A 12,218-nucleotide genomic window follows, 5' to 3' on the forward strand; every position below is an offset into this window, starting at 1 on the left:
GTTTGTCAACATTGAAAACTGGCCTTTCTTTCCCAGAACATATCCCCCCCCAAAAAAAAAATTGAGGGATATTATAGTGGAAATAACTCGAAGGCAACTCTTATCTTTTCTCCCAAAACAGTTTCAATTTACTTGAAAAGAATTCAGATAATACCCAATGCTGAGGAAGTTGTGACACCACTGGGACAGTGTAAAGTGGCACTACCCTTCAGGAAAGCAATGGTCCATTTTCAACACAAAGACTTTCAATGTTGAAACTTTGTCCCCATAAACCCAATTTTTGGAATGTATTTTATAAAAGTAAGCCTAAAGGAATAAAAAAGTTATATAACTATATTCATTAGTCTTATTACAATGAAATCTTGAAGACAATCTGAAAGTTGCATAATTAGTAAGTGGTTAAATAAAATAGGTATGCCTATTCACATAGATGAAATGAAACTTTAAAAAATGAATACAGTTGATTAATGAGGTGATAGAAATTTGAGTAACCTCCTCTTTTGTTTTCTACTCTTCTTCGGCTATTTTTATGCAATCACATGATATTAATTCTCGTAAGGTATGGTCACTCTATCCCCAGCAAGGAGGTTTTCCTCCACTCTGGTTTGGCTCATGTGAAGACCTTTGGTTGCATCCTCAACTTGGATATAAAATGTTTTGCTGCATATGTTTCCACCTCTGCCTTCCTGGAGTAGGTTTCTTAAAAGGGTTACACATAATTGAAAAGCCCAGGACTGTTACACACTCCAAATCCTCAAGCAGCAGTGGGCCAGAGCTCAGCCTAAGATGAAAGAGCCCTGGGCCTCTGCTGCTGGGACGTGGGGTCTTTCATGTTATCCAGTCACCATCACCACCTCCACACTCTGAAGCAGAAACCCAAAGGGAAAAACCCTGGTCGATTTAAAGCCTCTTAAAAAAGAAAAAAACAACTCCACTCCACTATAGCAATAAAAATTTGCATTGTTTATACAAAGAAATTGCCTCAAAGACCTTGAATACTTATGGTCCGTGCAAAACTCTTACAGCTGTGTTGCCGACAGTATGGAAACAATTAAATATGAGCTGTACCAGCAAACAAGGCTTAAATACTTCACCATTCTAGGAAGGCCTGATTATAGCTGATTTACAAAGATAATCATCTATAAAGTAATTCCTCTTCTAGACTTCAATGAAAAGATCCTGATTCCCCATCAAGCACACAATTGGATCTCGCGTTTTCTTCTCAGTGGCCACTAAACAAAAAGCTTGTGTCTTTGTCTCTTCTAACTGCCTTACTATTATCAGCATATTTTGAAATCGATTACAGGGATTTCATTCGATTCATTTCATCGTTAAGGGATGGAAATCCACAGATTATAGCAAAAACAGGCTTAGGTGTACAGCACTCGAATACATTTTAGTTTTGTTGAACTGAATTGAACTGAAGCCCATCCGTGAGCTGTGTCCCCTGTTCTTCCAGACTCACATACACAAGGGCACTAAGTAAGACTGGAATGAGGCAGCGAAGGGCTGACCTGCATAATTTTGTGAATGTGATGTAGGGAACACCTACTTTGGGGGGCACATAGAAATCCTTCCTTGGCAAAGCAAGGAAAACATTTTTAACTTCTAAAGGGCACATAAGTCAAATGAAACCAAAAAAGAAATCAGATTAATGATCAAGCAAAGTGATTTCAGCGCTGGCATTTAAGGCTGCTAGCATTAAATATAAGAATTCCAGAGCTTTTATTTGTATCCATATGTCACATTTACTCTCGTCAGCCCCCCCCCAGGAATATCCAGTTGCCTCTGGGTGGCAAAGTGGGAGGGATATTGCAGGATTCAGTGACAGTGAGCTGAGAAGTCAGGTGGGTGGAGTGTAGGGGTGGGTGGTTTCGAAGCCAACAGACACACGTGGGCTCCCCACATCCTGATGGTCAGAGAAGTTCCGACAAGGCATAAACCCCCACAGGTTGGGCAATTATGAAGGACCTGCACACATTTGCTCCATTTCTTCCCTGTAGGGTGACGAACTGTCCCGGTTTGCCCTGAGCTGAGGAATTTCCCAGGATGCAGAACTTTTGGGCTAAAACTGGGACAGTCTGGGGCAACTCTCCCCCTGAGGCTGGTTGGTATTTTAAGCAACAAGGTCTAAAGACAGAGAGGAGACAGAAATGAATGCAGCTTTTAGCTACACTTCCCTTCTCAGTAGCGAGTCTAAGGAAACACGGTGCAGGGAAAGGGCTGGTTGGAGTTGGTTTACCTGGCAGCACCCTCAACACCAGTTTCTTCCCTTGCCTTTCTAGTCTGCTGTAAGGCCTCAGTTCAGGAGCAAAGGCACACGATTTTTCTTTCAGATAATTTTCTTTTCTTTTACTACTTGGAGGTCTGACTGTTTAGCTTGTTGAAATTGATGGTTATGCGAAGACATAGGGAAATATTTCTTATTGAGAAATCAATGAAAAACTATGATTCCATTACTTGTGCCTTATAATTACTATAAAAAGATGCTCAAACTTGGGAAAAGAATATATCAAAATACTAGTCGTTTGGAAGACTGGATGATTTGTTTTAACTTGACTGTTTTCTAGTAAGTGTGGTTAGGATGCTTTTATAATGAAAAAATAATAAAACAAATAATACCAGGAAGTTAAGCATCTCTGTTAGGCAAAAGATGGGTCTTTATTGGGGAATCATTTCTGCAAACTCAAATATTACTGGCTGTCACTTTTTCATGGCAATTAGGCAAAAAGCCTAATTTTAGTTTGTTCATAGATGCTCTTAAAAACACATTCCAGAATTCAAGCATTTGTAAGAGATGGCACTAGGTGATTTGGATTACAAGCATCTTTTTTTTTTTTTCCTGTCAAAACGCAGAGATGAGACAGTCATTTTTATTATGTTCTTCACTTTTTGAAGTGCTTTCCTGTACACATGGCTTTATTCTCACATTGTTTCACCATCAGGACGAGAAGGGTTACATCACCCACCTCCACTTTCGGAAACTGTGATACAGTGAGGTGCCAGAAGGTGCCCCAGATCCCAAACTTCCAAACTTCTACCTAGAACTCCTTAAGACTACAACTAAATTCCTTCAGACCAACAAGCATTTACGGACTCCCCAGAGCTAAATGTTTAGTGCTTCCAAAAGCCTATGGAAATGGTGAGTTGGTTGCGTGTGTCATAGTTCACATCTCCAGTTCAGAAACGATCTTGGTCTGTTTGTCCAAGTCTGGTGACATCGCTCAGTCATTTCGCACTTTGGTTCTATGGACAAGGATGTGTGTGAAGGCATTACCCAGCTGGTGACAGATGCCTCACTTTGGGTGTAGGGAGTGGCCGTGGTGACGTAGCTGTGGAATAGCATCAGCTCCTTGAGAAGGGACCTCCCTTAACACTCAGTCCTTCCACAGCCCTTACCATGGAACCTATCAACACTTACAGGGTCTAGTCAGCTGCTGTCTCTACAGGCTTTCTGTAATGCTGTGTAGTGATCGTCTGTTCTTTTGCTTGCCTGGGTCTACTTTTCTTTCTCCTGGTAAGTGTACTCGCATTCCCTCAAGGATACAGCCCTAGTGGAGACTGCCAAGCAGTGTTCTGTCTCTTCTGCGCAAGGGATGGGCATGTGATCTAAGTGAGGGCACTCAAATGCTCTTTCCCTAGAATCTGAATAATGGGCAGAGTGACCCAGGGTTCCCTGATGAATCTGCCCATTAGTTTTGCCACCGGGATCCCCAGAATTCTCCCTGGTCCTTATCTTTCCATACTCCAGTTCTTCAATTGTTCTGTGAACTCTGTGACCCATCATGTCTTCCACGTCTATTCCTTTCATGCTTCAAGTCGCCAGAGGTGTTTCTATTGCTAAAAGCTGGAAATCCAAACTCATGCACCATTAGACCGGTGCACACATGCCCCAGGGTGCAGTAACCGAGAAGCCCTGGACACGAGGCTTAACCTCCTTCAGCTTCAGTTCCCTTTCCTGGACGGGAAGACGATCAGACTTCATCTCAGTGTAGTGAGAATGAATGAGATGGACGCAAAGCTTCTGGCACACTGCCTGTCACAAACTGAAAGTTCAGTAAGTACTAGGTCTTCCTCCTTCTCAAGCAGGTTGATAATTTGAAAATGACTTGATTCAACAAAGCACTTCTAAAGTAAACCTTCAGAGTATGTGGATGGTCTTTGTGCGTCCAATACTTGGGGACCAATCTCACTCTTTCAGACAAAGGCTTACAGCAGGAGGAAATCCAGCCAGGATAAACCTGAACCCTATGTATTCAAACTCTTGAAATAACATGCCTTTCACTGCGACTTTTACACACATTGGGCACGGCATCTTGGCAGTATTTTTGTGGTAGTCAAAGCCTTAAGTTCATAAGTTACTCTTTTAAAGGAACTTTTAGTTCTGAAGCATGGGACTCAAGATCGCAAGGAATTTCCCCATGCTTAGATGCTAAAAAAGTGTGGTAAAAAGCATAGCTTTTTACAAGGACATTTTTGAATCATAATTGAACACTTTCATTCTTATTATGTTGTAACCATTTTACATCCATGATTTCACAACACCGCAATGGCAGGTGTTATTTATCCTCTTTTAGGTGACAGAGGAGCAGGGAGGTGAGCCAACTGGTGACAGATTCAACTTCAGATCTGCCTGAGTCCCAACTGTGTGCTTCTAAGAGGGCTTTCTACACTGCCTCCCTGCCTCGTCACTATCCCCCAAAAGAACACATTCAACAGGTGGTGCATTCTGTTTGTAATTCCACATGCAAGGAGCAAACCTAAAGGTAAGTGCGACTCTGGAATGAAGGATACATGTTTATAGTTAAGAACCCAAGCTCTGTGGCTGGGTTGGACTCCTAGCTCTGCCATTTACTAGCAAGATTATCTTAATGTAGTCACTCACTCTGTCTCGAGCTCCGTTTCCTCTTTCAGGGAATTACACAACACAACCGAGGTAAAGCTGTCTGCTTCCCAGGCATATACTAACTGTCCAATTAATACTGGCTGTTATTATTATCATTGCCTTTGAATAGCTCAACATAGCTGTTAAATAGCTCCAGAATTGTTACCTGTGGATTACAACTGGGATTTAGGATGTAAGAGTTAGCATTCTACCACAGCTGCACGAGGTCATTGATTTGATGAAACCAACAGCAGGGGCTTATAATAGTATGACACTTGCAGACAGAAGCCTTGAGCCCCAGCCCCGCTCAGCCTCCTGAGGTCTGTGCTCATAGTGACCTTGGCTATGTCATCTACTTACGCTGAGCCTTAACTTTCCCTACATACTCCCTATGAAGAGGAATGTCTATAACCTAAAGTTGTTAGGAGAGCCAAATGGGACACGAGATGTAAAAAAGATCCTGTAGCTTGAAGAGCAGGGTTTTATCAATGTTTTTGCTATTCCTTATCAAGAATAATCTGAAAAATAAACTTCTAGAGTGCAGTACAGAGGTTTTAAATTAACTACCTGCATTCAGCTTGCAGATAGATTAATTTAGTCTACATAGTGATGTTGTTTTTGCAACTAGAGGCCAGCATTCAAACCCTGGGAGCTCTGACCATGCTGCGCCTGTATTTCCCCTGGGCCACAATGAACTAACACTGTGCAGTTGCTGTCTCCCTTAGACACCGTCCCACCCCTTCCTCACCCCCACAGAGGTGCAAGGGCAGTTGTCATTTATTCAATGCTTATGCTACTGTTTTTGTTAAAAGAGAAAAATATTTCTCCGTATCCATGTCTTTGTCATGGGGAAAACAGAAAGATCAATAGGTCTCAATCCAACTCTATTCGTTTATTTCATTTCCTTCCTGGATCCTCAGGCAGCTGAGATTCACTTCCATCTGAAAGGGAAGGGAAGTGGCTTTTATCTGCGTTGGAGGAAAGAGTGTCTGCTCACTTCCAGAAGGAGTGCATTTTGTTTGTTTAATCTGCTCACTCGGAATCTCTACTTATTCAACAGCCAATAGTTATGAAGCGTCTAAGGATTGGCGGACAGATATGAAAAGATGTGACCTCTGCTCTCCTGATGCTCCAGATTTTTCTTTAACTTTTCAAAACTGAGTAATCAGAAGATGAAAGGCAAGCTTATTCTTTCATTCTCTAAGTTTTCTTTAAAAGAAGGGTCAACAAAAGTCAGTTTCACTTATATCTTTCTGAAATCTAGTCATTTGAACATTTTCAAACCATGAACCTTCCAAGCTCAGGATACATATAAATCAACTGTTTATTCGTAAATTTAATTCTCTTAGCAAGAAAAACTTCTCCCCAGGAAAGATCTAATGAGCAGAAGCAGATGATGACGGACTCTTATTTTACATAGTGAACACCTCTGAAAGGTAACTATTTTCCAGGCAGATATAAAACAACCAGCAGTGTCAGCCAAAGCTCCCTGCAGACCAGTTTACCTACAGACTCGACTAAAAAGATCCCACAGAGTCTAAACTCAGATTTTGACTTCAATTAAATTAGGGGGTGCCACATGATATTCAAAGGGCAAAAGAAGAGACATCTGTGCTTTTAATGGTGCCTGTAAAACTGAATATTTGAAAGAAAGGATTGGGGGTAGAAATGTATACAAATGTGTGTGTGGTGTGTGTGTGTGTGTGTGTGTGTGTGTGTGTGTGTGTTTCATTGTCACCAGTATAAAAGCATAAGGCTGAAAATAAATCATGTGAGGGCCCCTTACCGATCTAAAACTTTTAACTTTAAAAAAAAATCTAAATCAAAACACGCGTGTTACTGAGAGAGATCACACAACTTTTCTCTCTATTTGCCCATGTACTTCTCTACTTATTAGGAAAATTACTGAAACGCCGCAGAAGGAGGCCGTGGACGCTGAGTCTAACAGGAAAGCAAAGTGTGCTTTTGTGAGGAGGCTGGATTTTTGTTGTTGCATTTTTAAACGAAAGATTTATGCTTATATTTTGGCCCATTTACAATCCATCATAATACTTTGCAGACAAAGTTATGCTCTTTTCCCAGTGATCTAGTGACCTTAATCTCTAACATTTTGTGGTTTCCTGTTTGGGGAAATGATTGAACAGCAGCTTAAGCTATTCCAGGCTGTGCAGTGTTCCCAGTTGGCTGCTATCTGTCTTAGTTTGAATGTTCTCCTGTTCACCAATCAAACAACAACAAAAATTTTTTTAAAGACACTTTTCCTACAGATGCTAAATCAATGAAACTCCTACAAAGCAGCCCTCCACACTTCCTCTTCTGGCTGCCTTACTTTATCATTCTACAAACTCCAACCTAGCTAGGAGTTCTTTCTGCCTGAAACAATTACCATGACCCACCAGTGCCTTTCTCCTGAGCAGAAAAGAACTAATTTCACTAATATCCAACTCAACCTAGGGTAATCCCCAAGGAGTTCTCAAAAGCTCGGCTGCAAAAGAAAAACTGACTGCAGCGGTGGAATATCAGGTTCAAGAAACACTCCCGACTGCAGGCAGAGTGTTATCCTGTCATGGACAATGCCTGGGTCCCAGTTGTCCATTGCTTACACTGTTAGTCCTTCTTCCTGATAACTCTGCAGGCATATCTACCTATAATGCTCAGGAAGCTTGAGTCTCCAGGGTCTGCCTGGAGAAGGTTGGGTAGAAAAATAATGCAACTGTTGAATAAAACAGTAGTTATTTCTGCAACCAAGCTGTTCTTCAAAAGAGACATATTTTGCTTCCAAGTTTAAGGAGAAGGGAAGACAGTGAAAGAGGGAATATAAACTTAGAATACATACCCCCATGTGCCTGCCATTCCCCTCCCAGCTGGTTTTGCCAAGACGAGTAAAGAAAACTGCGAGTGGAGCAAAACAAGGTTGAGTGAGAGTCCAGCGATTATACAAATAATGTCTTTTGGCCAAAGAAAATTATTCCTGCTTTCTTGCAACTTAACTCTAAATAATTTGGTTGCTTTCAGAGTGGAACGAGATGCAAGGCCAACTTGAAAAAGACCCAGCAAGCCATTACTCCAAACCAGGGATCTTTGGGAAAAAAAGTAACTACCTGGAATGGCACACTTACAATTACTTTAAATAATGACCGAGAATAATATTTTTCCTCCACTTTGAATGGAAAAGTCCTGGGGACCCACTCTAGGGGGTCCTTGCTCTGCTTCTTGTTTCAGGGTCTGTTCTCACAGCCCTTTTCTGATCTTCTCGCCTCTCAAGAGTTTCCTCTGATCCTTGTCAATAACTGGATTTAAAAACCTGAAGCGCCCAGGAGTAGGCCCGCGCCCCCCCTACCCCCCCACCCCACCCCAGACAAGTCTCTCCAGAGAGAAATGTCCCGCCTGGTTGTCAGAATGTCATCTTCAAAGCCACACCAAGGTCATCTCCAAAGACTGTCGCATGCTTGTCAATACTATTACCCTACTAAAAGGTGGGTCAAGGAGACAATTTCTTTCTCATCCCACATTATTAAATGGACATAGTAAGTATTGCACACAACCTAACCAATAAGAAACAGCCCCACGGAACAAACAAAAAATGCTATAATTTATAACAGTTAGTCTATAGGCATTAACCCACCTGTGGCTGGTGAATACTTGAAACATGGCTAGACCAAATTGAGAAGTGTTATGAATTTAAGATACCCACTGATTTGAAGACAGTACAAAGAAAGGAATGTAAAATATCTCAATAATTTCTTAATATGGATTGCATGTTGATATAACATTTTGGATATATGGTGTTGAAGAAAATATGTTCTTAAAATTAATTTCACCCGTTTCTTTTTATCTTTTTAATGTGCCTTCTAGAAAATTTTAAATTACATATGTGGCTTGCATTGTATTTCTATTGGACAGCACCCATATACCCATATACCTTAGCTTTGCTATATCCTGCAAAGAGAATTGGTCCCTTTGTCAACAGTTGCCAAAAGACAGAAGTAACTTCCAAGGACAGCCACTCTTAGAGGAGCAATCTGCAGTTCGTGAAACTGGATTAAGGAAGCTGGAAAATGTTTCATGTGGAGGAGCAGAAGAGGTGCTCTCCCAGCCTCAATTGTTGCAGGAGAAGCAGACAGGAGCTGTAGGAAAGCCCTTTGCCATCAAGTGCAGCTCCCTGCTCCCAGACATTACCACCATCACTCAAGTTCAAAAAAATAACAGCACTGCCATAAAACTGAGTGGATGCATCAAGGGTTTGGAAGAGAAAACCCAGGAAAGCTGAGCCCCTGAGGTGACTATGCAGTGTCCCTGCCACCCAACTTTCCCTTCTGCTCAAGCAGGACAGGGAAATGACCTCCCTGCTGAAGTTATCCGGAGGGGGAGCGCAGAGAGCACGTGGCCCGGTCGCAGGAGAAAGCAGGAGAAATGCTAAGCAACCTGCAAAAGCCCTCAATGCAAAGGTGCTTGGAGGCTCCCAGAAGAATATGGACAGCATGTTCAGCAGCAGAGTCTTTCCCAGGCGCAGCCCACCTTGGACTCTGGCTGGCCTTGAGATGCATCAGACCCACTGGCATCGCCTTTTCCCATAACAAACTTGCCTTTCAGCTTGAGAAAACTAGTTCTTGGTGAATGAAGATTACTTTGCCTTTCTCTGAGGAGAGGACTGAAAGCGACAGTAAGTCAGCACTCTTTCCAAGAGCCAGGAAAGCCACTTCTGCAAGTCTACTCCCCACCTGTGGTTATCAACGCCCAGGTGAATAGCAAAGGTACTGAAAGGTCTCCAACCAGACGCATCTCCTCATGAAAGAGGGCAAGTACCTGGTTGCACAACGTAGTTTTCCTTGCCAAATTAAAAGAAAAAGGAGTCTTAACTGGTACTCTGTGCTCTTTATGATTTCATCTATACAGGAAAGCCTGGTATCGGTCAGGAGCAAGATTCTCTGTCCCACGCTGTCAATGGTGCTATTCATCCAAGCCGGCCCATTAGCTCGCAATTAGTTTTTTTCTCCCCCAAACACAACTTCCCCTTGTTTGGTAAGTAAAGCATCCTTTTCCCTTTTCTTTCCAGAGAATGTCAAATAGGCTCACAAGGATTGTACACGTCACCGTAACAAATATGGGGACTGTCAGGAGGCTGAAGAAACAGACACGAATATGCCGAGTGAAAGGAGCACAGGGAGGTAGGAAGATTAAGACAGAGGTTGGGGCTCCCGCCCCAGAGCTCTTCTTTCGAAAAGCTGGGTTGAAGGCTCTGGCTTTCATTCAGTCACGTGTCATTTAGCATAGGAACCCTGTGCTGTGGGGTTGACTTGGGATTTGATCATCATAAGCAAATAGATGGCACAGGCCGACCCACACAGGGCTGTGGCTGGACACCCTCTGTACTGCAGGCCAGGCAAATCCAGGGCTGAGACGCACCTGCGAAGAGCCCTAGAGCTTGCGACTGTGCCTTCCTCAGGCCGTGGGAAGGGCAAGTGTGGGGATGCTGCTTTCCCTTTTGGATGAATAGACCAAGGCCAACTGTCGCTGAATTAAGCCATCCATGCTCAGATGGAAGAAGAGAAAACTGCAGTGGGAAGAGCTCCGGACATGGAGTCCCATCGTGTGGCAGAGACTCAAGTGATGATACGATGATGGTGATGACGCTTGGCAAAACCAAAACCAAAATACTGGTTTTGCCTTCTGGCTCAATCGCATCTGACATGTGACTCCCTAACATACAGACCAAAGAAGCGCCCAAGTGCCAATCTAGTAAATATTAGCAAAACTTATTATCTTCTTTTTTCTTTTTTAATAAAAAATTAAAGCTTTACTATTTTCCTCCCACACCCCTGGGGAGGGTGGTGAGCACAGACTGCTTTGGAGACCACTGGTTTCCAGTTCAGTCTTTTAGAACATTTGTGTCACCATTTTGCATCTTCTCCTGTTATACAATGACATGGAGAATAAAGCTGAGAAACTACTACTGCAGTGGGTTGACATTTATTGTACAAGGAATATACCCCTTATCCTTTCTCTATTTATCTTTTCAAAGTAAAGTCAACTGATATAATTGCCTTTATTTCACAGCAGCTGGAATTCATAGGGACTGCATTTAAATAAAGTCATCTCTTGGTATCCCTGGGGGATTGGTTCCAGGACCCCCGTGAATACCAAAACTCCACGGATGCTCAAGTCTCTTACATAAAATGGCACAGTTTTGCATGTAACCTACGCACATCCTTCTGTAGCCTTTAAATCATGTCTAGATTAATTACAATACCTATTGCAATGTAAATGCTATGCAAATAGTTATATTGTATTTTTAGGGGATAATGACAATTAAAAAAAAGTCTGTACATGTTCAGTACAGATGCAATTACCTTAGTCCTAACTATATAGTACCCATCACAATAACATAATGTTTTTTTTTCAGATATTTTCAATCCATGGTTGGTTGAATCTGAGAATGGGGAACCCGCAGACACAGTGGGCCGACTGTATGCATTTCTTAGCTTAGTGATTTTCAGATTCTTGTTAATCTGCATAGCAATGGTATTGCCACTTAATATCTTTCTTCTCGCACCACCCTCACCCATATTTGGGTGGCTCCAGAATAAAGTCTACTTTTCCTGTTGTCATAAATCACAAATGTACCTCCTAATGTTTTGAGTATGAGGTAACTTCAAATGACAACAAAATAAAGTCCTTGCAAAATAATGACCCTACTCAGCAAACAAAGCAATTTAAAACAAACTGATGCACACGGCAGAACATAACATCACATGGCTCCAGGAAATAAGAGAAAATCAAAACACATGCTGGTTCTCATTTAAACAGTTCATCCCAACATAAATTTAAAGGACAAACAAGAAAAGGTGTCAAAAGCATGGCAAGTTTGGGTGAAATCAAAGTCGGTTTCATAATTTATGGGTATTCTCTTTTCCCTTTATTTATTGAAATTCTTAAAAATCAAAGAAGCCCAGAAGTATGTTTCATAAAACAAAACAAAACAAACAAACAACTAATGCTACTCTTGTACTTGGATTATAACTGAGGCAGGTAAAATGAATTCACAAAGTATAAATGCACACTATTTTTATTTGCCTGTCAAGTGGCAGCTGCTTATCTATAGGCTATGATTACATAAAACGAATGCCCCAGGATTAGCTTCCCTCTTTCAGTTATGCTTCACTGGAGGTTAAGCTACTTCCTCCTCCCACAAATTTTCATGGAATGGCACTGGTGTTCCCTTCATTGTCTTCAAAGGGTTTGGAAGAGTGATCACATCAGCTTACAGTCAACAAAGCCAGACTTTTCCCATCATGGTTTAATGGAAGCTTAGACTCCAACTGGGCAGTTGAAG

At 41.9% G+C, this 12,218-nt stretch overlaps 1 protein-coding gene across 2 annotated transcripts in view; it reads right to left on the reverse strand.

Annotated features, from left to right (window-relative positions):
- CPVL (carboxypeptidase vitellogenic like) overlaps nt 1-12,218 on the reverse strand; it is a 110,363-nt gene that overhangs the window by 24,274 nt on the left and 73,871 nt on the right. The window lies entirely within an intron of this gene.

Source organism: Rhinolophus sinicus, linkage group LG09, assembly GCF_036562045.2.
Source record: "Rhinolophus sinicus isolate RSC01 linkage group LG09, ASM3656204v1, whole genome shotgun sequence".
Lineage (NCBI taxonomy): Eukaryota > Metazoa > Chordata > Mammalia > Chiroptera > Rhinolophidae > Rhinolophus > Rhinolophus sinicus.